Source organism: Prinia subflava (assembly GCF_021018805.1).
Source record: "Prinia subflava isolate CZ2003 ecotype Zambia chromosome W unlocalized genomic scaffold, Cam_Psub_1.2 scaffold_39_NEW, whole genome shotgun sequence".
NCBI classification, from domain to species: domain Eukaryota; kingdom Metazoa; phylum Chordata; class Aves; order Passeriformes; family Cisticolidae; genus Prinia; species Prinia subflava.
The window spans coordinates 820,131-848,119 of record NW_026960613.1 but is presented as its reverse complement, the minus strand read 5'-3'; positions in this window follow the sequence as shown (position 1 = coordinate 848,119).

Sequence of the window (27,989 nt, the reverse complement as noted above, 5' to 3'; positions counted from 1 at the left end):
TACATTGGTCCACTAGAGATCTATACTCAGAAAAGTTTGATCACTGTAGATACTCCAGGGGTGTTAAAAAGCACTTTTGCAGACACACCTTATAAGTTGCCTGTTATTAAATGGTAAAGTTTATAGATATTTGCTCTTTTTTTAGGTGTGAAGTGTATATGTGTGACTTTGAGGCAAGGCAGCTGCTTAGAGTCTTACCCTGTAACCACGAGTTTCGTGCCAAGTGTGTTGATAAATGGCTTAAGGTAAGTAAAATCTGTGTTGGATGCAATTTATGTCCTAGTTTGTATTTTCTTTTTCTTTAGTTTTCTACTGCATTTGATTTCATTTCCCATTTTTAATATTTAGTCTCTGAAATAACAAAACTGCATGTCATGGGTTGGCACTAGCCAGATGCTAATGCACCCATGAATATATGTTTTTCTTAACAACTACTGTGGGATGTGATTAAGAACAGAGCAGAGCAGGCCTAAAACTTGAAAACAGAAAAAAACTTTACTAAACTACGTAAGAACAGAAATAGAAAAGAAAAAAAAAAACAAACTTAAACACACAAAAAACCAGAAATGAAAACTTCTCAGAACATTTCTTCTCCTCCCCCAATTTCCACCCCTTACACATTACTCTCCATAGACCAAAACCTTGGGTTTTAAATCAAACAATCACCACTCAAAAAAACTAATCTTCAATTCAGCAAGGGAGAGAGGAGTCTCTCTCGCACTACAGACTGCTCCTCAGAAAACACAGGTCTACCCCGTATGTGTTTCCATGTCACCCATGGCACCACCTGGAGAAGTCTGCTGTGGTGACACTCTCTTTTCCATGTCTAGTGCTCTCACCACTGTCTATGGGCCAAAGCTCCATATAGGGCTCTTTTAAGGATGCTTGCATCCCGAGCTCTCCCTATCTTTCCCCTGGGGCCGAGGGTTTCTAGGAACAGATATCTTCCCTGAGGGCAGAGGGCACCACTACACCCTCCTCTTCTCTGTTTGCTCTACTCTTACAGTGTCAGTTACTGCAGCAAAGTCGAGCCGTTTATATCTACTCAAATGCAGTTTATGTTCAAAGAGACTCAAGTTTAGTCTATGGCTAACATTATGCAAGAAAAGTCTAGCTTAAAAGCCACTCCTCTTCATCACTGCCTATCTGAGATCTTTTTCGTCTTCTTTTGTCATCTTAGTCTCAGGCTGTCTCTATCTCTTCTTACAAACCACTAGCCACGAGAATTAATGTCTAGAAAAGTTTTCTTCTCCCAAGAAAGGGTTAACAGCTCTTGGCTCCCGGCAGGCTCACGGGCTCGGCACATCTCTACACAGCCGGAAACTTTTCTCCCCCCCCCCCCTCCCCCCGCTCTTTCTTTGCTGCCGGCTGCTGCCAATATCTGAAGCTCTGAAGCGGCAGTCTCTCTCCTGGGAGGGGGGGGACAGGGATGGAAGGCACCTCCACAGTCCTCCACCCTTCCATCTTGAAGAGGCCCAGCATGGCTTTTCCCCTCCCCTCCCCCACCCAGCCCCATGAGCTGGGGGGAAGGGGAGAGATGTGTGCTCACCTCGCCACTGGAAACAAAAAGAGGGCTACTCCCTCTGAAGTCCTTGCTTTTAACTCCTTGTGTTCTCAGAGGCGTGTCCACAAAACCTGACCACTGATTGGTTTGCACACAACTTCTTGGAAAACTTACTTCCCCCCCCAACACAGGGCAGTGCCCATGCCAAATTTATATTCTTTCTGCTGTCTCCTTACACTACAGAAATATTCATTTTAGCGATTCAAAAAATATATTTATTTTTAATAATAATTGGAACTGGGTAATTTTAAAAGGAATATGAGGAGAGTAATATTCACTGGTAGAAAGTGCTCCTATAAGAATCTTTCCGATCATTATGAATTTAAATTCTTGGTGCAAATAACTTATCTATCTTTATAAGTTTAAAGACATGATTAAGAGAGATTTGAAAAAAAATAGGACTTAGCCTGAAATTATGTCTTTATGCATGCTATGATATATTCTTTCAAAACAAATTGTGGAGAAGACCTAGAAGCAGGACAGTGCAATAAATTTGTCTTTTTAAACAATTCTATTCAGATTTACTTTAATGTATCTATGGTCTGTGTTTCAGTATCAAATATTTCAAAGTCCTATGTGAAGAAGCATGTCAAATATTTCCTAGAGAATTATAGATGCAATCTTATGTTACATCATTTTAAGATAACTAAAAAAAAATTCTCATGCTTTGCTGACAAATGTATTCCTCTAAAGAATACACATTTTTTACTTTATTTTAGTCCTATAATTTCTAGGCTTTATAAAGTGAAGGAAATGACTGCTTCTTGCATACAGAATACCTGTGCATAATGTGAAGTATTGGATTTGATATTGGCAGTAGTCTTTTTGGTAATGGAGAATCATGAATAATAAGATTAAAAAAAAAAAAGTAATCTGAAAACAACTTTTGGTTGTCCCAGCTTTGGCCCAGATAAATGGGAGGGGCTGAGGTAAAAACCCTAATGTTATCTGATACTACCTGATGTCATTGCCTGGGGCAGGGAAAGGGACTCTCTCTCTTGCCATGGGAAGAAGAGTCTTACTTCTGGTGGGAGAAAGCATGGTGGATGGAACGGTCTGGTATTGTTTTATGTGTAAATTGTTTCAGTGTCTTATACCTTATATTATTAATATTGTTGCTGTTACTGTTCATTTTCTTATCTCATTGCTGTTTCCAGTAAATTGTTCTTAACTCGTGATCTTTGCCTTTTATGCTTTCAGTTGGGGGAGGAGGAGAAGCAAGCAGCAGTGTGGTTTCAGCAAGACTACTAAACTGGAGAACACCAGTCCTAAACCATGGCAGCCATAATTGGCACCCAATGTGGGTCACAAAGGGTTGAGATAACAACATATCTGACCAGAGTGGGTTGGAAACAAAATTTGATCTAAGCATATGCTGTATTGGGTACAGAACCACTGGTCACAATGTTGCTTGGTCTGTTCATGTGGACGTGGCACCTAACCTTGTGTATATTCCTGTATGTGTTCCTCCTGGTGCTCTTTTTCAGAGCAAGGAGAGGGATCAGGATTGCTTTGTTGCTGTACTGTGGGGTATCAGCTTATGACATGATAACATCAAGGGCAATGAGGGTCATTTGGGATGTGTGATCAGTGTTGCTCTCCTACCCTTACCTTGGATGCTAACTCTGGGAATTCATTACTAATCATACCCAGCCTGTGGGGAGAACAGGGGAGGATGATTTTCCTCAGCCTTTTACCCCCTTTTCCTTCTTTAAGCCTGTTAAAATGATTTTTGATAATTCTGAATTCCCTTTGGATGTTAAGGAAAGCATGTTCTTGTTGCTAGGTCTCCCAGGTCTCCTAAGTGTGGTCCACACCATGTTTAGAATTACAAAAGAGATCTCTAGAAAGGTCATTCTGAGATCTGCCCCAAAGGTGGATAGTCATGAGTGGCATGGAATGTGGGAGGACATGGGTCAGTTTTTGAAGGACTATTCTGCTTCAATGGTTTGGAAGTTCACCCCAAGCGACTACAGGACCCTGATAAAGTGAAGAAATACTTGTAAGAAAAATGCTGTGGCAGTTCCAGAGAGGTGTAATCCTATGCAACGTACTGGGCCCTGGCTACTATTTATTGCATACTGCTTATCACTAGACAGCACCCTCAGGGAGAGGAGGAGGAAAGCAAACCAACAAGCACTGTGGCCACTCAAACTGCAGCTGAACCAGAGGAACAACCCATGCTAGTATCAATCACCCCTATACAGAAGAAGAAATCCAATACCAAATCAGTTTGCTTAGTGAGGGATGAAGAGGAAGCAGAGCTCAAAGAACAGGAGTGTCTTGGTTTGAAAGACAGGTATCTGCTAGGAAGGGGGCAGGACCTCCCTAGAGATGGAGAATTCAAATCCCTTCCCTCCAAATTATTCTAATTTAGAAAATTAAAGGGGCTTTCAGAAAGAGGTATGGGGATAGGAATAACAGTTCTTTACTAGTATATATGACAAAACAACAAACAAACAACAACTACAGCATTAGTAATAAACAGAACCAAGAACCTTGAGGGCTTTCTTTCACAAAAAAGCCCGGGGCAGTTTGATCTCGGTGCCCCTGCAGGACTCCGAGAGGCTGAGCTGGAACAGGGGAAAGTCCCGGGCTGGTGGATGAGATGAGCTCTGCGCTGGTAGCTGGAACGGCAGGGGGTATCCCGGCAGAGCTGTGCAGTTCAGGGCTACAGAGTAGCAGGAGAGCCTCAAAGCTCCAAAGAAACAGCGGCCGTGGGGGGAGGGCTGGAGAAAACGAGCTCAGGATTCCTGGGTACACGAGCAGATGACGGTAGATTTCCCAGGACGAGGCAGAGGCAGAGGGATGGCCGTGAACTCTTCCTGCAGCGAGAGGCAGCTTGACTGTCTCCCTCGATGCTGAGAGCAAGAGTGCGCCCCCCTCCCCCAGCTCTGTCTTTTTACCTTTCTCAAAGCTCGCATTATCTCTCCCCTCTGAGGGACACTCCCAGAGACTTAAAAACAATAGGTGTAGCCTTGTGCTGCCATCTCCTTCAACTACTCTCTTTGTTCTGGCGAAGTACTGTCATTAGGGTTTCTTAGAAACTTATGGGAAAAAATTCTGTAAGTGAAAAAAGAGGCAAATCTAACCCCCAACAAGGAGGAAGAGGCAGGGCCAGATATAATCACCTGATCCCTATTCCCAGATGAACTGCAAAATGTGCAAAAATATTTCAGCCGCTAGTTGAATGAGCTCCTGATGACCTGTCTACTCCAGTGTTGGGATATTGTGGCCCACGATAGGAAACTAGATGGTAGTGAAGCCAAGCAACTGGGATCCCTGTTCCAGGATGTGGGCATTAACAAAGGAATTGATAAGAGGACAGAAATTCTCAGCCTCTGGAGGTGACTCCTCTCAAGCGTGAGGGAAAGATATTTTTTCAAGGATGACCATTTAGTGTACTTAGACAAGTTGAGCAAGGTATGCAGTACCTGAGAAAATTAGGTGTGTGCTGGAGGTACTCTATAAGGATTGAAATAATGAGCAATCCCCTATAAATTCAGATGGGGTCCAGTGTACACAAACCATGTGGCAGAAGTTCCTACGGTGTGTGCCATTAGCATATGCCAACTCATTGGCACTGATGTCACGGAAAGAAAAAGAAAAAAGAGTAGATCATTTGATTACCAAACTCCAGCTATATGAAGTATCTTTCTCCCCCTATGGGCCTGTGTCTCATCTGTGAAAATACTGTCCAAGGACCTCCAGCAATTTAAAGAGGACTTCCAGGAATTTAAAGAAGTGTCCTATGACCCTCCAGTACAGACCAGAGCCCCTGCTATTGCAAACAAGCGCCCCCCCCCCCCACACCTGACAACATTGCCTGAGGCAGGGGAAAGGGACTCTCCCTCACTTCCAGGAAGAAGGACATTCCTTTCAGTGAGAGAAAGGAACAGTCTGGTATTCTTTTATTTTACGTGTAAATCATTTCCTTGTCTCATAGCTTTTGTTAGTAAAATCGTCACTGTTAATTTTACTGTTAATTTTCTTATCTCATTGCTGTTTCCAGTAAGTTGTTCTTCTCTCAACCTGTGATCTTTTCCTTTTGTGCTTCCCATTGGAGGAGGGGAGGGGGAGCAAGCAGCAGTGTGGTTTTAGCAGGAATACTAAATTGGAGAATACCATTCCTAAACCACAACACCAATATATTCTAAAGGTAATGCTGAATTCTAGGACTGGTGTTAATCTTTCCACAATAGTGCTCTTTGTCTTTTCTTGATAGCTTATTTGAATGAAATATGTGCTTGGGTTCAGAATTTGGTAAGAGAACATGTCTGAGAATCAACTAGATGACTGTAATGTGTTGTTCAAGCTTGAAATAATTTTTAAAGCATGTTAGCATTCATAGATATTTATTTAGACTGTTATATAGAGTGATTGTCAACTAGCTCAAATTAGCATATATGCAAGTGTCAGTACAGAATATTTTCCAGTACCCTGCTATTCATGTGTATAGTCTGGGGCAATGCTGAAGCATTTTTCCACACTGGATGTATTAAACCATATAACTGCATAAAGCTTAGTCATGTCAAGATCAAGTGCCAGGTTCTACACCTGGGATGGGATAATCTTGGCTATATGAACAAACTGATGGAAGAGACACTGGTGAGCAGCCCCATGGAAAGAGATCTGATGGTTTGGATGGATGGCAAGTTGAATGAGAGTCAACAGTTTGCCCTGGCAGCCGAAAGGTCCAACTGTGTCCATGGGTGCATCAAGCACAGCATAACTAGCCTGTCAAGGAAGATGATTGTCCCACTCTACACTGCACTGGTACAGCCCCACCTTGAGTACTGTGCAGTCTTGGATACCTTAGTATAAGAAGGACATCAAGCTGTGTCCAGAAGAGGGTAACCAAGATGATGAAAGGCCTCAAGAGAAAGACTTATGAGGAGTGGCTGAGATCACTTGGTTTGTTCAGCAAAGAGAAGGCTGAGGGGTGACCTCATCTCAATCAACAACTTCCCCCTGTGCTCAGCACTGGTGAGGCCACACCTTGAGTACTGTGTCCAGTTCTGAGCCCCTCAATTCAGGAAGGATATTGAGGTGCTGAAGCATGTCCAGAGAAGGGCAACAAAGCTGGTGAAGGGTCTGGAGCACAAGTCTTATGAGGGAACTGGGGCTGCTTAGCCTGGAGAAAAGGAGGCTTGGGGGAAACCTTATTGCTCTCAACAACTACCTGAAAGGAAGTTGTAGCCAGGTGGGGGTCAGCCTCTTCTCCCAAACAGCTAGGGACAGGACAAGAGAATATAGCCTCAAGCTGTGCCAGGGGAGGTTCAGGTTGGACATTAGCAGGAAATTCTTCACAGAAAGGGTGATTAGACATTGGAATGGACTGCCCAGGGAGGTGGTGGAGTCATCGTCCTTGGAGGTGTTTAGGGAAAGACTGGACATGGCACTTAGTGACATGGTCTAGTTGACAGTGGTGGTGTTAGGTCATAAATTGGGTTCAATGATCTCAGAGGTCTTTTCCAACCTAGTTGATTCTGTGATTCCTCAAGAAGGGCAGTGGAGGGGAATGTGCTGATCTCTCTCTGGTAACCAGCAATAGGACATGAGGAAATGGAAAGAAGCAGCGTCAGGATGTTCATATTGGACTTTAGGAAAAGATTCTCCACTGAGAGGGTGGTCAGTCACTGGAACAGACCCCCCAAGGAAGCAGTCACAGCAGTACACTTGTCAGAGTTTAAGGAGCATCTGGACAATGCTCTTAGTCATATTATTTAGTTTTAGGTAGTCCTAAAAGGAGCAGAGAGTTGGACTCAATGATCCTTATTGGTCCCCTACAACTTGAGATATTCTCTGATTCTATGTGTGACATGGAGAGAAAGTAAACAAGGAAAAATAGCTCGCTCTCTCTTCTTAAATGAGAATAAGGACCATCGAGTGTCATGCACCCCATGACATGATGGATGATGAAATTCTGTGAAGGTTGCTAAGTTTTTCAAAAAATAATTCTTCTGAGGGTTGTTAATGCAAAAACATTGCATCTGTCTCGAAAGGTACTTGACCCACAGGATGCTGGGAGGTAGGGAAATGTGTCAGGGAAATATCCCAGGCAAATAGTGATAGCAGAAGGAGAAATGGCCTCAAGTTGTGCCAGGGGAGGTTCAAGTTGGAATTTAAGAAAAATTTCCTCACTGAAAGAATGGTTAAGCATTGGAACAGGCTCCCCAGGAAAGTGTTGGAGTCATCATCCATGAAATTCCTGAAAGTGTTAAAAAAAAGTAGAAATGGCCCTTCACGATGTGGTTTAGTGTTGGTATTTTGTCACAGTGGGCACGGAAAGAACCACACGAGGACACGCTGGTGAGCAAAGCAGGAAAAGGGATGAGTTTATTTACAAAACTCAGTTTTATACATTTCCTATGGGGCCTGTGGATTGGAGGATGGAATTCCACCTCTCAATCCACATTGGTCAAGCCAACTGTCAATCACCTTTTTCCTCCCACCTAGAAATATGTAAACAATGAAAGACAGCTAGCAAAACATGGCCAGTGTTTATAGTAGAAAGTGTGATAAGGTAAAATTTCTGACTCCAATATGAAGAACATTACAGAAGGCTTAGAAAAGTCTTCAAAATCAGGGTGACAGTATTTGGTCAAAGGTTGGACATGGTGATCTTGGAGGTCTTTTCCAACCTAAACGATTCTATGATTCTATCATGTATGCTCTTTCTCATGCATCTGCTATTGATCACTGTTAAGTTCAGAGTATTTGGTTAAATTAAGCTTTGGTTGGACTCAATATGGCAGTTCTTATGGTATATTAAACACTTTCTATTAGTAATCAAAGGATAGTGAAAATAGCCCTTAGAGACCAGCAAAACAGGGGAAAAAACTGTTTTGGGGAATTCTTATTTTAGTAATCTGAAGTGAACTGTAGTAATTTTGAGGTGATTTTGTGCTGATGCTTCTAACGAAACTTAGAAATTGCATACTTTTGACACTAGTATTGGCTAAAGGATGACTGACTAGAAAAAGTGCATCAGCATAACAGTGTCAACTAGGCAGGTTTCTCTTTAATTGAAAGATTTTTGCAATCTGCGCCTAAGGGGAGAACAGTTACACTGTGTCGGCACAACGTTTTACACTGTTTAGGGAGTGGGGTAATATTGAGGACTGAGAGAGATGGGAAGATTGATTCGCTGATCAGAATTCATTTTTACTGAGATTTCCAAATGCTTATATACTATTCTAGGAAGGCTAGTAATTTTTTACTACAATGATTAGGTTAAACATCACACAGACAAACTCATACATTTTACAATATATCTTGCTCGCAGAAGTTTGATTCAATCTTCTTTTCCCATCACCAGATGTAATCAAATCTTCATTTAATCTTCAAAGCTCAGTTTGTTCTTGCCAAGGCATCTTGGTTATCAAACTGACTACGCTAATTAAATCCACAGTACCCTATGTCCCATGTCTACAGGGTAAAATAACCTTTGCTCTTGTCTTGGTTTGGAAAGACATGTATCTGTCAGGGAAAGCTGGAGTTTCCCTTGGAATGGAGAATGTAAAAAACCCCTCCCTCCAAATTATTACAATTTGGCAATTAGGAACTTTCAGGCAAAAATATGGGAATAGGAATAACAGTTCTTTACTAGGAATATTAAAAAAAAATACAAATGCAGTAGTACAAAAAAACAAACAAGCAAACAAACAAAAGTCCTAGAAAACCCTGACAGAGTCAGAGATACGACCTGACACTGTTGTCAGGGTGTTGGAAGCAGTCCAAATAAGTCTTCCTGGAGTAACAGATGTTCTGTGATGTAGAGATGATCCTGTAGAAAAAAGGGTCCAGTGCTGGTGAGATGGGTCCGATCTTCCTCTGAGAATTCAGTGGAAAACCACCTAAATTGGTGTTTGGGATTGCTGGTTTTATGCCGGTGGAAAGGCTTTGGCTCCTCCCACTGAATGGAGCATCTCACAATGGAATGAAGTAACATTATCAGTCATGTGAGAGGCCTTAAATAGCCCATTCACAGGTTATGTCCCTTGGAGGAGGATGGGTGCAGGAAGAGATAAGAAGGCACTGCCTTATCTGGTGTTATCAGTTGTCCCATTAACAGAAGGCATCCACCCTCTTTCCACCCCTAGAGTTACAAGATATAAAGAACAATATCTCCCAACCAGCTTCAACAGATGAAAATAGAATACACATTTTTGTTTACATTTCTTTCAACCCAAGACAGCTCTTTAAATTCACATCTCATGATGATAAATTGTGCAAGGAAACTCATTGTCATTGGTTAATTCTAGTCAAGTTTACTATTCCATTACAAGCTGGTGATGCAACAGTAGAGGGCATCAAAGCAAACTTTGGCACATCTACATATGAAATTTGAATTTTTGTCAGTCCTATAGGTATAAAACCCTACATAGAAAGACTTTTAGGCAATATGAGATTCCCAGAGGGAAACCTATTTTATACTGTGTTGGAGTCCAGGGCATTCCTCTGGTCACCCTGGAGGGTCAGGGACCCTGTCAAAGGGGTCTGCGACCCGGGAAGGGGGTCTGGAACGTGTACAGGGGGGCCTGGGATCTGTACAGGGGGGTTGTAAGCCTTGGCACAGAGCCCAGGGAGATGCAGGCTTTGACTTCAGTCCATGGGAGAGACTTCCTACATTGCAGGAGGAATTACAAGTCACCAAAGTGTGAAATAGATAGTAATCAGTTTATCACTGGGGGTGCATGTATTTTGGGTATGTGGACTTGAGAGGACAAGACGGAGGATTCAGGGTGTGGTCCTGTTCTCCTTCTTCTTCTTGTTTGACATTTCTGCTGTGGAGGTGGCACGTTTGGATAGGGTCAAAGTAGATATGACCTGTCTAGCATAGGTGTTGGGTATTGGTGATTAATTGTAAATAACAGGAATGTAATATGTAGTATAAAGAGGTCAAGACCCTCCCAGAGGGGAGGAGAGCGTCCTTGCCCCTGCTGCTGCACGGAGCTCCGCAGGGCACGAAAAGAGCTTGTGAGATAAGAAAGAATAAACGGAGAGTGAGACCTTGAACACGAGAAACCTGAAGACTCCATGTGTTTTTTTGCACCCGGCTCGCGACTCCTCAAAGGGCAGAGACAATTTATCACCCTAATCTCAGGGGGTTAAACCCGAGAATACTGAATTATGAATTATGTGCCTATATATTAGACTACAGTGAGAAAAAGAATCCATGTTAAATAAGACTGAAGACTCATGAAAAAGAGGTTAAACAGTGAATGGGACGAGATTAACAAGAGAGAGAATAATCTTTTTGCTTGTCAGGCTTTTCAGCTCTCAGTTTTATCATGTTTCACAATATCCGATTGGTTATTGATATCCTAACTCCTTGAGTGTCTTGGTTTGAAAAACAGGTGTCTGCCAAAGAAGGCAGGAGCCTCCTTTGGAATGGAAAATGTGACACCTTTCCCTCCAAATTATTATAACTTTGAAATTACAGGGCTTGTAGGCAAAGATATGGGAAAAGGACTAACAGTTCTTTACATACAAACATACATATATATAACAAGATAAACAAAATAAAACAACAATGGCAGCAACAAAAAAATCAAAACAGAAAACCCAGTAAGCAGTCTCTTCCCTGCTCTTTAAGCATTTTCCCCTTTAAGGTAGTTATGGCCACAGCCAGCAGGGGTGCTGTTGGCTCCCGGTGGGCAGGGCAGGTGTGATGATTCCCCTGCAGCTCCAGGGGGTGCTGTGGCACAGGCTCAGATGCCTCTCTGCATTTGGGTAATGGCAGGTGAGCCAGTAGAAGAGATAGAAAAGGGGCTTCCTTTACAAACCCACAGGGGAAGCCAGTCCTGGTGCCCCTCTGGATGGTGAAATGGACCATAGCAGGAACCTTGGAACAGCAAGCTGGAACGGCAGAGGCGAGCACAACTGGGGTGACAAACAGAATGTAGCAGAAACTCTGCAGCTGTAGCAGGAGCCACAGGGATCCAGGCAGAAATGGGGTGTCAAGTTAAACTGTAGCAAAAGACTGGAAGCAGCAACAGAAAATAGTGGGACTGGGCAGCAGCAACTGGGCTCCCGAAAGCAGATGGGAGATGCTCCCTCAGAGGGGCTCGGGGTCCTGGGTTTTCCCCTGAGGCACCCAAATAGATGGTGAGGGCCCTTCCCAGTGAGGTCGGGTGTTAATAAGGTCCCAGTTCAACAGCCACTCTTGTGAGCAAGGCCTCCCTCATGGTAGGAGAAGCACTAAGAGATGGAACTCTGCAATGGCAGCAAATTCTCCCCACAGCAGCAACAGCACCGCTCCTTCTCCGGTCCCAGGAACAAGAGACAGCGAGGAGCTGAGCCCAGTCCCTCACCCCCCAGCCAAAATTTTGTGATATCTCTCCCCTTCCCAAGAGAAAGTCCCCAAGCTAAGAGACTGCAGCCGGCTGCACCCTTCTTTTGTCTCTCATAAGTACTGTCAGTATCATCTCTTAGGCAACAAATGGGAGAAAATTCCCTGAGAGAAAGAAAAAAAAAGAAAAATCCTAACCTCCAACATTGAGTCAAAGGAATATAGGAGTAACCTTTTTTTCAAAGCAGGATTTACTCATAATTACAAAGAAAAACTTGAAAACTACCCGTATTCACCCTGAAGACTCAGTCTGGGAATCCTTTTCTTCTAAATAAGGTTTATTTCATCTAGAATATTTCAATGTAATGTTTCTTATGATAATTGCAGCTCCTTGTGCAGCTCTTATGTTACAGGAAGTTAGCTTGACTGAAGGAATAGCAAGTTAAGAGAGCCTATACATACATACATGTATTGCAGCCTATGATATATCATATGTACCTAATTCATCTTTACACTGGTTATGTTAAGATGTGGAGGGGAATTAATTTGATGAAATACACAAAAACAAGTAGTCAAACAGGGGACCAGAGATGCTGTGCAGCCTCTTTCCTGGATATTTTCAGGACCTAATGGGAGAGAAACTTGAGTAACCTCATCTGACCTTACAGCTGACCCTGCTTTGAGCAGAAGGCTAACCTAGACACCTTCGGAGGATCATTCCAACATGAATAATTTTATGAATCAGTGCATTCTCAACAAATTTTTCCATAAAAGGCAAAACTTCTCTACATGTTCAGCTTTGGAGCTGTTTAGTCAGATTGTTGTGTCTGTTGCTAAAAATCCTTCTTTTTTCCCCACCTCACTCACTTTCAAACTTTGGCCAAACCTGCATGATAGACTTCTGCTCTTCTGCTGGGATAACAGGATAGTGAGAGTCTAAAAAGCTGTGGTTCATAATAAAGACTAGGATGCCCTAATATAGAGCACTTTCTTCCACCACTGTCGTGCTTCTCTGGTGATGGTGGATTTCTCTGCTGTCCTGGTTTAGGGCAAATTTGGGGGGAAACCCCCGAATAGGTCCCTCTGGTAAAGCAAACCCAAACTGCCCCTCCCCCCCCAACCAGTCCGGGAAAGAACTTCCTCGGAGAAAAGTGAAAAAACCTTTATTTAACAAAGTGCCCACAAGAACAAAAAATGAATAATAAGAAACAATAAAACCTTTCATTGCTCTGAAGTGAGATGGTAAACTCAGAAAGTCCCTGCCGTGGGTAGCTCAGCTCACTCAGTCTCTCATCAGTCCCTCTGGAGGTCCAGGCCCCAGTGGGCCGCAGGTGTGAGCTCCCGGTGCTCCCTTGGGATTTTTCAGTCTGGAGCAGGTTTAAACAGTCCCAAGAAAAAGAGAAAAAAAACCAGTCCACAAAGCTTCACTTCCTCAGCTAGCTAAACTAAATAAAAGCTGAGAGATCTCTGTCCCATTGCTGTCCATGCCTCAGACAAACACACATCAGGAGAAGGAATGTGCAGGAATGAGAGCTGTTTTCAAAACAAACTCCACACTTCTTTCCCTGCTTCTCTCTCAGAGCCAGTCTTAAAGGCACAGAACTCAATATACAGCACAAACAGAACAGACGATTGAGGATACAAGCACCCAGACATTTGCTGAGAATTTAATATAGCAGAAAGAAGGCAGTCTAGGAAGTTTTTAGAATGTATTGAGTAGAACTTGTTGCAGATGGTGAGTGAACCCACTAGGGGTAGGACTATGTTAGACCTGTTGTTCACAAATAGAGATGGCTGGTAGGAGATGTGGTAGTTGGAGGCCACTTGGGGCATAGTGATCATGAAATTGTAGGACTCTCAACATTTGGTGAAGTTAGGAGGAACACCAAAAAGACTTACATTGGACTTTCGGAGGGCAGACTTTGAACTATTCAGGAGAACTGTCCAGAGAGTTCCCTGGGAAGTAGTTTTTAAAAACAAAGGAGTCCAGAAAAGGTGGGCATGTTTCAAAACAGAGATCTTGAGGGCACAGGAACAGACTGTTCCTGTGTGCCAAAAGATGAGTCGACGAGGTAAACGTCTAGCCTGGATGAGTAATGAGATTTTGAAGGAACTTAGGAAAAAAAAAAGAGAGTGTATCATCTTTGGAAGGAGGGTCAGGTCTGTAAGGAAGAACTTAGGAGAGTTGCTAGTGCATGTATGAAGAAAATTAGGGAGGCCAAAGGTCAATTTGAACTTAATTTGGCAACCTCTGTAAAGGATAATAAAAAATCTTTTTATAAATATGTTAACGGCAAAAGGAAGGATGAGACCAACCTTTGTAATCTATTGGATGTAGAAGGGAACTTAGTTCCTGCAGATGAGGAGAAGGCAGAAGTTCTTAATGCCTTTTTTGCTTCTGACTTTAGTGGGAAGATGGCTTATCCTCAGGATAATTGTCATACTTGGTGGATGGTGTCAGAGAACAGAATGGTCCCCCTGTTATCCAAGAGGAGGCAGTCAGAGAAGTGTTGAGCTACTTGAATGTCCATATGTCCTAGTTTAGGACAAAATTCCACAACTCCCTCCCCCACCACCGGGTTCGGGAGGAATTTCCTCAGAGGAGAAAGTGGAAAAAACTTGTTTATTGAGAAACAACGAAAAAAACCCACTCCCCAACACAAGGAAAACAGTCCGAGATGACAAGAAATGTTTTCACCAGTCCAAGAGAGGGTGAGCAGTCTCTGCTGGGGAGGGTGCCAAAGCTTCTTTCAGGTGCAGACTCCGGGGGGTGTTCCCTTGATGTTCCCGAAATCAGGGCCCAAAGCAGGTCCGATGTCTTCAGGGAAGGGAGGAAGGAAAGAAGGGGAAACACAAAAGCAGAAAAATGGCAAAAAAAAAAAAAAGCAAGCAAAAAGCAGAAAGCAAGAGAGCAAAGCCAGCAAAGCAGCCTAAAGCTAGCAGCAAGCAAGCCAAAAGCAAGCAGCCGGGGGAGGGGCTCAGCCACAGACAAAACAAACTGAGAACACGGGAACAGGGAAAAAAACAAAACAAAACAAAACAAAAAAACCCTACGATTTGGGATACAAAGAATGAAAATGTCCTGTCACCCCAGGACATTCCACCCCTTATCCCATATCGTGAACATGTTACTGAACACAATGAAAACAAACTTTCTTCTCACTTGCTCAAACCTTCCACACTTAGACATTTCCTTCCATCTTACTTGCTCAGACCTTTGACACTTTCACGTTTCCTTCTGTCTCATATCTCTATGATCTAACGTACAGATAATGGTGGTAATGCTCAGCGAACAATGATATCATCCCACAATCAGATCTCCCTGAGGTACACAACGGGTTGTCCCATCTTTCTGCATTATCCACCAGGTATAACCTGGTCCTTGAGCAAAGACAATCCCACGAATGGGTTTGCTTGTACTCAAGGCAGGATTAATCCATACTGTCTTCCCCAACAAACCTCTGACATGGGCCACTGGGACTTTATCTCCATCTACTATATTAAGGGGCTCAGACTGGGCAGGACCTGCTCGGTTGGTGGAACCTCGAGTGTTAACTAACCAGGTGGCTCTTGCTAAATGCTGCTCCCAGTTCTTGAAAGACCCCCCACCCAGTGCTTTCAAAGTGGTTTTTAACAGTCCATTGTACCTCTCCACTTTTCCTGCAGCTGGTGCATGGTAGGGGATGTGGTACACCCACTTGATGCCATGTTCCCTAGCCCAGGTGTTAATAAGATTATTTTTAAAATGAGTCCCATTGTCTGACTCAATCCTCTCAGGAGTACCATGCCTCCAAAGGACCTGCTTTTCAAGGCCCAGGATGGTGTTGTGGGCTGTAGCATGAGACACGGGGTAGGTTTCCAACCATCCTGTAGTGGCTTCTACCATGGTTAGTACATGGCGCTTGCCTTGGCGGGTTTGAGGCAGTGTGATGTAATCAATCTGCCAGGCCTCCCCATACTTGTACTTGGACCACCGCTCCCCATACCAGAGGGGCTTCACCCGCTTAGCCTGTTTAATGGCAGCACATGTCTCACAGTCATGGATAACCTGAGAAATGCTATCCATGGTTAGATCCACCCCTCGGTCTCGTGCCCACTTATAGGTGGCATCTCTACCCTGTTGGCCTGAGGCATCATGGGCCCATCGTGCTAGGAACAGCTCTCCTTTGTGCTCCCAGTCAAGATCTATCTTCAACTCTCCTATCTTTGCAGCCTGATCTACCTGCTGATTGTTCTGCTGCTCCTCATTAGCTCTGCTTCTAGGGACATGGGCATCTACATGGCGAACCTTCACAGGTAGTTTCTCTAACCAGGTAGCGATGTCTTTCCATTCTTTAGCAGCCCAAATTGGTTTTCCTCTGCGCTGCCAGTTCGCCTCCTTCCATCTCTTCAGCCATCCCCACAGAGCATTGGCTACCATCCAGGAATCAGTATAAAGGTAAAGTTTTGGCCACTTCTCTGCTTCAGCAATGTCCAGGGCCAACTGAACGGCTTTGAGCTCCGCGAGTTGACTCGATCCACCTTCTCCTTCGATAGCTTGTGCAACTTGTGGTGTGGGGCTCCATACGGCTGCTTTCCACTTCCGGTTCATCCCCACAAGGCGACAGGAACCATCAGTAAAAAGAGCGTAGCGTGTGTCTTCTGCTGGCAGTTGGTTATATGGTGGAGCTTCTTCAGCACGGGTCACTTGTTCTTCTCCCTCTTCACCAGTGAGACTGAAGCTTTCACCTTCAGGCCAATTGGTAATTACCTCCAGAATCCCAGGACGATTTAGTTTCCCAATTTGGGCGCGCTGTGTAATGAGGGCAATCCACTTGCTCCATGTAGCATTGGTGGCATGGTGGGTGGAGGGAACCTTTCCTCTAAACATCCACCCCAGCACGGGTAGTCGAGGTGCCAGGAAGGGTTGTGCCTCGGTACCAATCACTTCTGAAGCAGCTTGGACTCCTTCATACGCGGCCAAGATTTCTTTCTCTGTTGGGGTGTAGTTGGCTTCAGACCCTCTGTAGCTCCGACACCAGAATCCCAGTGGTCGGCCTCGGGTCTCACCAGGCACCTTCTGCCAAAGGCTCCAGGACAGGCCATGGTTCCCAGCTGCAGAGTAGAGCACGTTCTTCACCTCTGGTCCTGTCCTGACGGGGCCAAGGGCTACCGCATGAGCAATCTCCTGCTTGATCTGGGCAAAGGCTTGCTGCTGTTCAGGGCCCCAATAGAAATCATTCTTCTTACGGGTAACCAAGTAAAGAGGGCTCACAATCTGACTATATTCAGGAATGTGCATCCTCCAGAAACCTATAGCACCTAAGAAAGCTTGTGTTTCCTTCTTGTTGGTTGGTGGGGACATAGCTGTGATTTTGTTGATGACATCAGTAGGAATCTGGCGCCGTCCATCTTGCCACTTCACTCCCAGGAACTGGATCTCCCGAGCAGGTCCCTTAACTTTACTTTTCTTAATGGCAAAGCCAGCTTCCAGGAGAATTTGGATGATTTTCTCTCCTTTCTCAAACACTTCTGCTGCTGTGTTTCCCCACACAATGATATCATCAATGTATTGTAAATGTTCTGGAGCCTCACCCTTTTCTAGCGTAGTCTGGATCAGTCCATGACAGATGGTAGGACTGTGCTTCCACCCCTGGGGCAGTCGGTTCCAGGTGTACTGCACGCCCCTCCAGGTGAAAGCAAACTGAGGCCTGCATTCTACAGCCAGAGGAATGGAGAAAAACGCATTAGCGATGTCGATTGTGGCGTACCACTTTGCTGCCTTGGACTCCAGCTCGTACTGGAGTTCCAGCATGTCCGGCACAGCGGCGCTCAGTGGTGGAGTCACTTCATTCAAAGCACGGTAATCCACGGTCAATCTCCATTCTCCTTCAGATTTACGCACAGGCCAGATGGGACTGTTGAAGGGTGAGTGGGTTTTGCTGACCACCCCTTGGCTCTCCAGCTCTCGGATCATCTTGTGGATGGGGATCACAGCATCGCGATTTGTTCGATACTGCCGGCGATGCACTGTCGAGGTGGCAACAGGTACTCGTTGCTCTTCTACCTTCAGGAGTCCTACTGCAGATGGGTTCTCTGACAGTCCAGGCAAGGTGTTCAATTTCTTAATGCCCTCTGCCTCCACGGCAGCTATTCCAAAAGCCCATCTGAACCCCTTAGGGTCTTTGTAATAGCCATTCCTGAGATAGTCTATGCCCAGAATACTCGGAGCCTCTGGGCCAGTCACAATCGGATGTTCCTGCCACTCCTTCCCAGTCAGGCTCACCTTGGCTTCCAACAGGGTCAATTCTTGTGATCCCCCTGTCACCCCGGCAATAGAAATAGGTTCTGTTCCCTCATGTTCTGATGGCATTAGGGTACACTGAGAACCGGTGTCAACCAAAGCTTTATATTTCTGTGGCTCTGATGTGCCAGGCCATAGAACCCATACTGTCCAAAAAACTCGGTTTTCCCTAACCTCTACCTGGCTAGAGGCAGGGCCCCTCTAAGCCTGGTTATCCTTCTTTCCTGAGACATATGTCTTGGAGGTTCCTTCAAGGGAATCGGACAAGTCATCGTCATCATTATGCCTGACAGTTCGACTACAGGCAACTGGAGCTGCTTCGCTTTTCTTACCTTCCTTCAATTCACGCACCTGTTGTGCCAGAGCAGCAGTAGGCTTCCCATCCCATCTTGTCGTGTTTTCTCCAGACTCACGTAGGAAGAACCACAACTCAGCTCGTGGGGTGTACCTTCTCTCCCCAACAGAGGAACGTCTGCGTTGGATACTAGGGCCTCTAATTTGTACAGCTGAGATTTGGAGGAGGTCCTCCTTAATCTCTTCCCTGAGTTTCTTACGACTTTCCTCTATTTTATCTTCTAATTTCTGCAGTCGTGTTTCCACAGCTGCAATTCTGGCATGAGTTGGGCCATGTACAGCATCTGCATATGCCCGAAGCTTCTTTGCCATATCGAGCACAGTCTCATATACCTCATCCCGCTTCATTATTGCTAGAGCAGAAGCGTATTCAGGTGGCCCAAGGCGCACAAGTTTCCTCCACATTACAGGTGTGCACGGTACTAAGTCCGGATTCCTAGTTGTTATATCATCTGAAAAAATGATCTCTACCACTGCCATCTCCCTCAGGCGTTGGATCCCCTGTTCTATGGTCTTCCACCGTGTCTGCTGAATATAGAGGTCATCTGCACACAGGTATCTTTGTGCTACGCTGTCCAGGACCCGTTCCCAGAGGCTGTGAGGGCTAGCCCTCCTCATCATGCCTTGGTCGATGACAGGATCATGTGACAGGGATCCTAAATGCCTCGCTTCAGTGCCATCCAGAATGGTAGCCTCCCCTGCCGCATCCCAAAGGCGGACTAGCCAACTAATTATAGACTCATCAGGCTGTCGCCTATAATCCTTCCTTAGGCCTCGAAGGTCCTTCAGGGAGAAGGAATCAATATTGGCTCCGGAATCTGTGCCACTTGGTGTGGTCTCTGATTTTGGTGATGGTCCTTCTCTTGGATCATCATCATCCTCCACCCTTCGGTCAGTCTTGCTTTTACACTTTCCACCTTTTGTATTTGAAGCAACAGCCATTGGTTGGGGCTTACTGTCTGGTTTAACTACTGGCCTGGAGCCTGGGATGTTTACTGCAGCCTGAGTGACTGGGACAGTAACTAATTTATCTCCCTGTTCCCTTTCCTCTATCTGCTGCCCCACAGTATCTAGCAGGGTGCGATAAGCATGTGCCAGGGCCCAGCTCACTGCAATGATCCTTTCCTCCTTAGTGTTACCATGACACCTCTCTTTCAGATACTTTACCACCTCAGCTGGGTTCTGAATTTGTTCAGATGGAAAGTCCCAGACTACAGGATCAGAAATCTCCTTTAAAATTTGGCCCATATCCTCCCATTTCCCACACCACTCAGAATTCTTCACCCTTGGTTTTACTCCTAAATCAGGAGTCTCACCAGCCCCTCTAGAAATCTCAGCCTTCATCTTATATAAACTGCAGACAGTATAAAGAAAGCTTACTAAATTAAATGCCAGAAAGATGGTATCCTTCGCAGTCAGGGAGGACCAAACATTTTCTAATAGAGATGTAAACAATTCGGAGGAGAAGAAGGAGAGCAAAGGCTGAAAAGCCTCCTCCCCTGCTTCTCCCCTAACAAACTGAGTACACAACCATAACCATGAACCATACATTCCTGGAACTGATAACATTTTTATAAACCTCTTACAAATCATCACAACCAAGCCCAGCCCGATAAATATTCTGGTTAGTGCCCCCCGGTTACAAAAGCTATGCATCAAGGACAATATCGGGGCTATTGCTGGATAAGAGAATAAACCTAACGACCAAAAAGGTTTTAAAACTTCAAAGAACCCTAATGACCAGAAATAAAGGCAGGCTTTCACTCCAAATGACATTATACCTTCAAAAAAAGACATACCAATATGCCCACAAAACAACAGAAACCAAAATATTATTAGAATAAAGTTTTTTCCACTTTGTATGATCGTCCTCCCCGTACGGGCCACCAAATATGTTTGTCCTAGTTTAGGACAAAATTCCACAACTCCCTCCCCCACCACCGGGTTCGGGAGGAATTTCCTCAGAGGAGAAAGTGGAAAAAACTTGTTTATTGAGAAACAACGAAAAAAACCCACTCCCCAACACAAGGAAAACAGTCCGAGATGACAAGAAATGTTTTCACCAGTCCAAGAGAGGGTGAGCAGTCTCTGCTGGGGAGGGTGCCAAAGCTTCTTTCAGGTGCAGACTCCGGGGGGTGTTCCCTTGATGTTCCCGAAATCAGGGCCCAAAGCAGGTCCGATGTCTTCAGGGAAGGGAGGAAGGAAAGAAGGGGAAACACAAAAGCAGAAAAATGGCAAAAAAAAAAAAAAAGCAAGCAAAAAGCAGAAAGCAAGAGAGCAAAGCCAGCAAAGCAGCCTAAAGCTAGCAGCAAGCAAGCCAAAAGCAAGCAGCCGGGGGAGGGGCTCAGCCACAGACAAAACAAACTGAGAACACGGGAACAGGGGAAAAAAAAAAAAAAAACAAAAAAAAAACACAACCCCACTATGATTTGGGATACAAAGCATGAAAATGTCCTGTCACCCCAGGACACCATAAATCTATGGGCCCAGATGGGATCCATCCCAGGATGACGAGGGAGCTGGCAGATGAGCTTGCAAAGTCACTCTCCATCGTTTACCAACCCTCCTGGCTCACTGGTGAGGTTCCAGATGACTGGAAGCTGGCCAATGTGATTCTCATTCATAAAAAGGGTAGAAAGGAGGATCCTGGTAATTATAGGCCAGTTAGCCTGACTTCAGTACCAGGTAAAATAGTGGAGCAGTTTATATTGAGAGCTATTATGCAGCACTTACAGGATGGCCAGGGTATCAGACCCAGCCAGCATGGGTTTAGGAGGGGTAGGTCATGTTTGACCAACCTGGTCTCCTTTTATGACCAAGTGACCTGCCTGGTGGACGCAGGGAAGGCTTTGGAAGTTGTCTATTCGGACTTCAGCAAGGCCTTTGACACTGTCTCCCTCATCATACTCCTGGAAAAGCTGGCAGCCTGCACCTTAGACAAGAGCATTCTTTACTGGGTTAAGAACTGGCTGAATGGCCGGGCCCAGAGAGGGGTGGTGAATGGTGCTGCATCCGGCTGACGGCCATTTACCAGTGGTGTTCCTCAGGGGTCTGTGCTGGGGCCTGTTTTATTCAATATCTTCATTGATGACATGGATGAGGGTATTGAGTCTTCCATTAGTAAATTTGCAGATGACACTAAGCTGGGAGCGTGTGTCAATCTGTTGGAAGGTAGGAGGGCTCTGCAGAGAGACCTGGAATGGTTGGATGGATGGGCAGAGTCCAATTGGATGAAGTTTATTAAGTCCAAGTGCCAAGTCCTGCATTTTGGCTACAATAACCCCTTGCAACATTATAGGCTGGGCATGGTGTGGTTGGACAGTGCCCAGGTGGGAAGGGATCTGGGGGTTCTGGTCGATGACCAACTGAAAATGAGCCAGCAGTGTGCCCAGGTGGCCAAGAAGGCCAACAGCATCCTGGCCAGTATCAGGAATAGTGTGGCCAGCAGGACCAGGGAGGTCATTCTTCCCCTGTACTCGCCATTGGTGAGGCCGCACCTTAAGTACTGTGTCCAGTTCTGGGGCCCTCAGTTTAGGAAGGACATTGAGATTCTTGAGTGAGTCCAGAGGAGGGCAACAAGGCTGGTGAGGAGTTTGGAACACAAGTCCTATGAGGAATGAGTAAGGGAGCTGGGGTTGTTTAGCCTGGAGAAAACTCAGAGGTGACCTTATCACTCTCTACAACTTCCTGAAGGGTGGTTGTAGTCAGGTGGGGGTTGGTCTCTTTCTCCAGGCAGCAACTGACAGAACGAGAGGACACAGTCTTAAGCTGTGCAAAGGGAAATATAGGCTGGATATTAGAAAAAAGTTTTTTACAGAAAGGGTAATTAAGTATTGGAATGGTCTACCTGAGGCGGTGGTGGATTCACCATCTCTGGATGTATTTAAGAAAAGACTAGATCTGGCACTTGGTGCCATGGTTTAGGTTAGGGTTGGGTTGGACTTGATGATCCTGCAGGTGTCTTCAAACCCAATGATTCTGTGATTCTGTGATCATAAAGTCACTCTAGGACATGTGCCCACTGTGTTTTTCTTTTGAGTTTACAAATCTTGTAGGTCATTTTCACGTACTCCAAAGTATCAGAAAACAGGTGCACTCTGAGTTTATCTTTTTTGTATGTGTGTGTGTCTGTTTTGGGCATTCTTGATCACTGCAAGTGGCAAATTAATTTTGTTTCTGGGTTGCAGACACTTAGTGTAACGAGCGTATTTGTCAGTGCATTAAACTTTCTTTTATTTCTGGATTTACAGGCAAATCGTACCTGCCCAATTTGCAGAGCTGATGCTTCAGAAGTGCATCATGATTCAGAATGATTAATCTAAGAGCAAAAATTTGGTTTTGCTCTTCCTGATCACATGTATATATGAACTATCCATTGAACTTACCCATGTAGCTTCCATCATTCCATTCGCACAAAAGAGACAACTGATGTTGCTTTGCACTCTGACTTAATCAGTTATAAAGCTTATCATTAGTCTTCACAACTGCTAAATTGTTATACTGTGATTGAAACTCCAAATACTTTTTTAGCCTTATTTTTTGTGTGCACTAACTTGTTGCAGCCGTGAGGCCTGGTAGGCCTCTCTGGCAGTCAGTCGCCTAAGGGCAGAAATGCCTAGTCATGGTGACTAGGCCAAAATAACCCTTCTCCCACACTCGGACCCTCTCTTATCTCCCTGTAAGACAATAGGTCACTTTCTACCCCGACTCGTACCATTGGACCATTTCTCAAAACCTCAGTACCCTATAAAAACCCCACTTTTCCCCCAGCTCAGCAGAAGAGCTGTCCCTGAAACCCTTCACAGAGGATGCTAATAAAGGATCATTTGTGGAACTTCATACGGCGCTTCTCCTCTTTCTTCCTGCGTCTGCCAAGGCACCTTAGCAAGCTTATGAGCTGAGAATCACTGCAAAAGAGCTGATCACTGCTAAGAGCTGAATATCACTATAACTAAGCTTGCTAAGTGTTGCCTGTGCCTGGGAGCTTTGCCGGAGTTGCTTGGGCAGGGGGGTACGTAGGTGCACCCCTATCCAGGAACAACCAAGGCAGCCGAGACCGACTGAAGCTACCGGGAGAAAAACAAAACTAACTTTTCCTGGGTTTTGTGGGATTGTTTTGAGTGTTGCTGTGAGATTACAGTGGACATGATCTTTTAATATGTGCTTTTATAAAAAGTGGTAGCTCCAAACAACATGGCAATCTACCTTCAGATACTGTGAGGGGGAATGAATGGATGGGAGTTTGAGAGGATGTGTGAAGTGCACTTGTGACTGGGTGTGTATATATGTTTGAGAACATACATACCAGCACGTACTAGGAATGTATGTATGTAGTATTAATTATGCTGCAATGTATAATCTTATGTTATTTAAACAGTACTAGTACTGTACACTGGTTTCTTTCCTTATGTTTGGAGTAACACTGAATGCAAAGGGTGTTGCAATTAAAGACTGTAGGAAAGCATCCCCCACATCCGAGTGGGCAGTTCTGTATAAGGAAAGAGGTTTCAGTTTACCTTTAGACATATTAGGAACTTTAGCTAGAGCTTTCCTTGCTTCTCTCATGATAATTGGCTAAGGGCCAAGACAGAAGCACCTGTTGGACTTTCTAGATGCTCTTCAAAAGTTATCCCTGTTGTGATTGGCAATTTGCCAATTTAAGCCCTCCTCAGTCATTAAACAGATAAGTGAAAGAACAAAGGTACTCGAGGCATTGTTCAGGATGTAACAGGTATATATACTTTGTTCCTTATTCTGTGCTTGGCTTTGTTATTTGTTTTTGTATTATTTTCATTCTTTTATTAAAACCTTTTGCTTTTTCAAGACACACTCGATCATGCCGTCTTGCTATTTTTGAGCCATTCCTCCACAAGGCTGGATGTAGGAGCTTCTCGGTGACGGCAGGGACAGCGACAAAGTATCTCTACAAGCAAAACAGCTGTGAGAGCGTGTGGTTTATTGTGAGTGCAGGGGCCTCGCTTGTAGCTGCTAGGCACAGCTAAAGCAGGCCAGGAGAGAGCGGGAAAAGAGGGGGAAAAGAGAAAGAGGTTCTGGTAACCGTACAATAGATGTCTTTTCAAGTTGAATAGTCTGTGTTGGACCAACCAATCTAATACAAGATACCAATCTCACAACATTTACATACAGCCAATAGAACTGTCCCTTTACCTTTGGCAAGCAGGAGGGTATTGTTTAATCAAGGGAGATTGCCCCCAGCTAGGCACACTATTGTTCACTAGCTGATGGCTTGGTATTTTACATCTCAAAGCTTGCCTTCATTTCTATCTCACTTTTTGGTCTCATACTCCCAGAATCTAAACCATCATATTTACAAGGCTTCTCTACTTCATCCTTCCCAACAGCTGGACCCTCGGAGGTATTGGGATCTTCCAATAATAGACATTTAATATTTCCTCCCCAAAATACTTAATGGTAAAAAAAGACTTTGTAACTTGTTATTTAAACAGATGTTATGCTTCCTCTTTATTGGAGGCTTTGAAGTGTACCTTTAAAGTGTGTTCACTACTCAGTATGTGAGTAACCTTGGGTTTTTACATAGTATAGGAAATCCAAATTCCAGTATGAAAGGTTTATTGCTTATATTATCAATATAAAGTTGCCATATTGCATAACTCAGTTAACAATATTTACACTTCCAATTGGTGACTTTAATGTTGAAGCTTTTCTGTTCTCCTCAGTTCTTCTAGCTGGATTTTATTTATGTATAGCTGATTTCAGATTAGACTTGAGTTCTGAAGATACTGTAATTTGTGCCCCTCCTCCAAAAGAAAATTGAAAAGGTGCTAAGGGTCTTCTGCAAAGTTTCTTCACTTTGACCATTATACTTGCTAAGTATGTACTCCTTTAGCATATAAACATTGACTTTAATCATTTATGTTGTTTATAAGAGTTGGTATACAATTAAAATAACTTGTAAAATTATATGATTTTATTCTTGTGCCTTAATGAACAAAATAAAGTTTTTAATGTTTTTCAGAGAAGTAGAATTTTTAATTTTTAGCATCAAAAAGGGGTTGATGGTCATTCACTGCTAGAATACAGTTGTCTTAGGTGTGCTGCTTCTTAGCCTTCTGTATTTTCTTATAGGCTTAGCATGAAAAAAATTCCCTTATTTCTTTCTCTGTCAGGTCTCCAGAATGTTATGCTGTAGAAGAATAAATTGGTACCTCATCCAGAACAATTTATGTTGTGAAATGGGAATTAATTTTCAGTTGATCGCCTTTCAAATAATACTTTTAGTTGTGTGGTTGAAAATATTGACTTCTTTAACACTTCAGATTACTAAGAATTTGAAGATGTTTTAGTGAAATAACTGGTTTTAAACATCCCATAGTTAATCAAGGGATGTGATTTTTGACATCAGATTTATGATCATAAAAATGAGCATTTTTGACATCCTAGATTTAATGTCAATATCTTGGTTACAATAGTAGAAGTGGCACAACTACTAATATGGCTATAATTTGGTGCCATTTTGAGCTTTGTTCCTTGAAATTTCTGATACTTTTGTATGCTGCTATGCTTTAGTATGAGTTACATTTTCAGACAATGTAATGTTTCCTATGCTGCCTGACCTTTGAAGGTTCTACAAACCAATTAATGACTGCTATTGTTTTTGCTTCTTTTAGTTACACAAATAGTACTTCACCCTGTCCATAGTTATTAATAGCTAAAATGCTAAATAAAAATATACTGTTATATCAACTTTAAAATATTAGAATTTCCTCTCTCACCCAGGCACTAAAGAATGAATTCCTCATAACATCAAACTAATTAAATCACCTATAGTAAACATTATTTTAGCAAATAAAATCATGTGGTTATTTTAGTGTGGGCTGTATATATCTTATAATACTTAAGTTCTCTAATATATCTGAAAGAAAACATCCCTAGCTGTACAGATTCAACCATAACAAACACTACTGTTATGAACAAGCTTCCCAGATGGGAGGGGCTGGGCTGCCCCTGTCCTGGCCCCGTGGTGGGACGGTCGCCCAGTCCCCCCGGGGAAAGCGCAGAGCACGCATCGGCATGTTAAAAGAGCTCTGGGAGTGCAGCCCCCCTCCTCCCAATTTGTGCTTTCACCCAGCCTTTTGGAGGAATGGGGGTTTTTCCTGGTTGTAACCCCCACACCCTAGCAAGTTTGAAGACAGAGGGAAGCTGCCCCGCGGCTCCGGCCTTGATGGCCCAGCCATTGTTTGCTATAACTACCTCTTCCAGCCGGGATACCTCTGCTTTGACCAGGACCAATGCATATGCATTTTTATATGCAAATAAAACTGCCCCTGTGAATCCTGGGAGAGTTTTTTTGGAGAAACTGCACCCCAAGACAAGAAACTAGATGTGTCAGAGGAGAATTAGATAGTGCCCTAGCCGAGCAAGAAGTAGATGCACCCCCTGGCCTGGTTTGAAGATTCACCATAACCTATGAGGACCTTAGATACAATGGGAACTGGCTAGCTGAATTGACTTAGGCAGAGAATGGGAAACTCTTGAAATTTTTCCCTGAGGGCAAGGAGCTGACTGCCACTGCTCTGCCTTCTGATGGTTGACCAGAGAGAACTACCAGCTGTTTCTATAGGAACAAGGACTCAACATCCACTGGGACAGCACCTGCTCCTTCAGATGGCTGCAGCAGCGTGGAAAACTCCAATCGAACTCTGCAATCCTGCTGATGACTTTGATTATGAGCTGATCACTTTAATAAAGAGCTGAATATTAATAAAGGCATATGCCCTGTTCTTTTCACTACTACACTCAATATTCTCTTTGAAACATAGAAAGAAAGAAGGATGTTGTTCTAAGCAAGATATAAATGTGTGGGTGTTGGTTTAGCACAGATGGTAAAAACCAATTAGTGACTGACTTTTAAGACTGATGGCCGAATTGGCCAATTAAATATAGGTATACACCTCTGGGTCACATAGACTTAAAATCAGCAGGAGCCCGGGAACCTTCCCTTTCCCTTCCGGGCTCAGAGGAGGTAAGAAGGCAGTCCTGGCTCCCTCCTTGCTGGGGGGGGGGGGCGGGATGGCCCAGCCTGTCCGAGCCAGGCCAGGGCCACGGCTGCTGGCGGGGGAGGTGAAAGTCACGGCTACTAACACCTAGCCGACTTTAAAACTCCTGGTGCCGCAGACCTGGGCCCCAGGGGAGATGTCCGGGCCCCAGGGAACAGCTCTGAGCAGGGCCCACCCCCCGGGCCTGACCGGGCCTGGCCGGACTCAGCCAGTTGCTGTAATCCAGGAGGGGGGTGGAGCTGGGTCCTGGATCCCAGCAGCATCCGGCCGGGAGGAAGGGGACGCTGCAGCTACTAAACATCCAGCTGACTCTTGAGGCTTGCCTTGCTGCTGGCTCGGGCCAAGAGAGATGTCCCACGAGCCTCAGGGGGCAGCTTCGAGCCGGGCCACCCCAAATAAGACTGGAAAGTAAAGGAGACAGGCATCCACCAGCCTACCTACTGAGATCCTGGC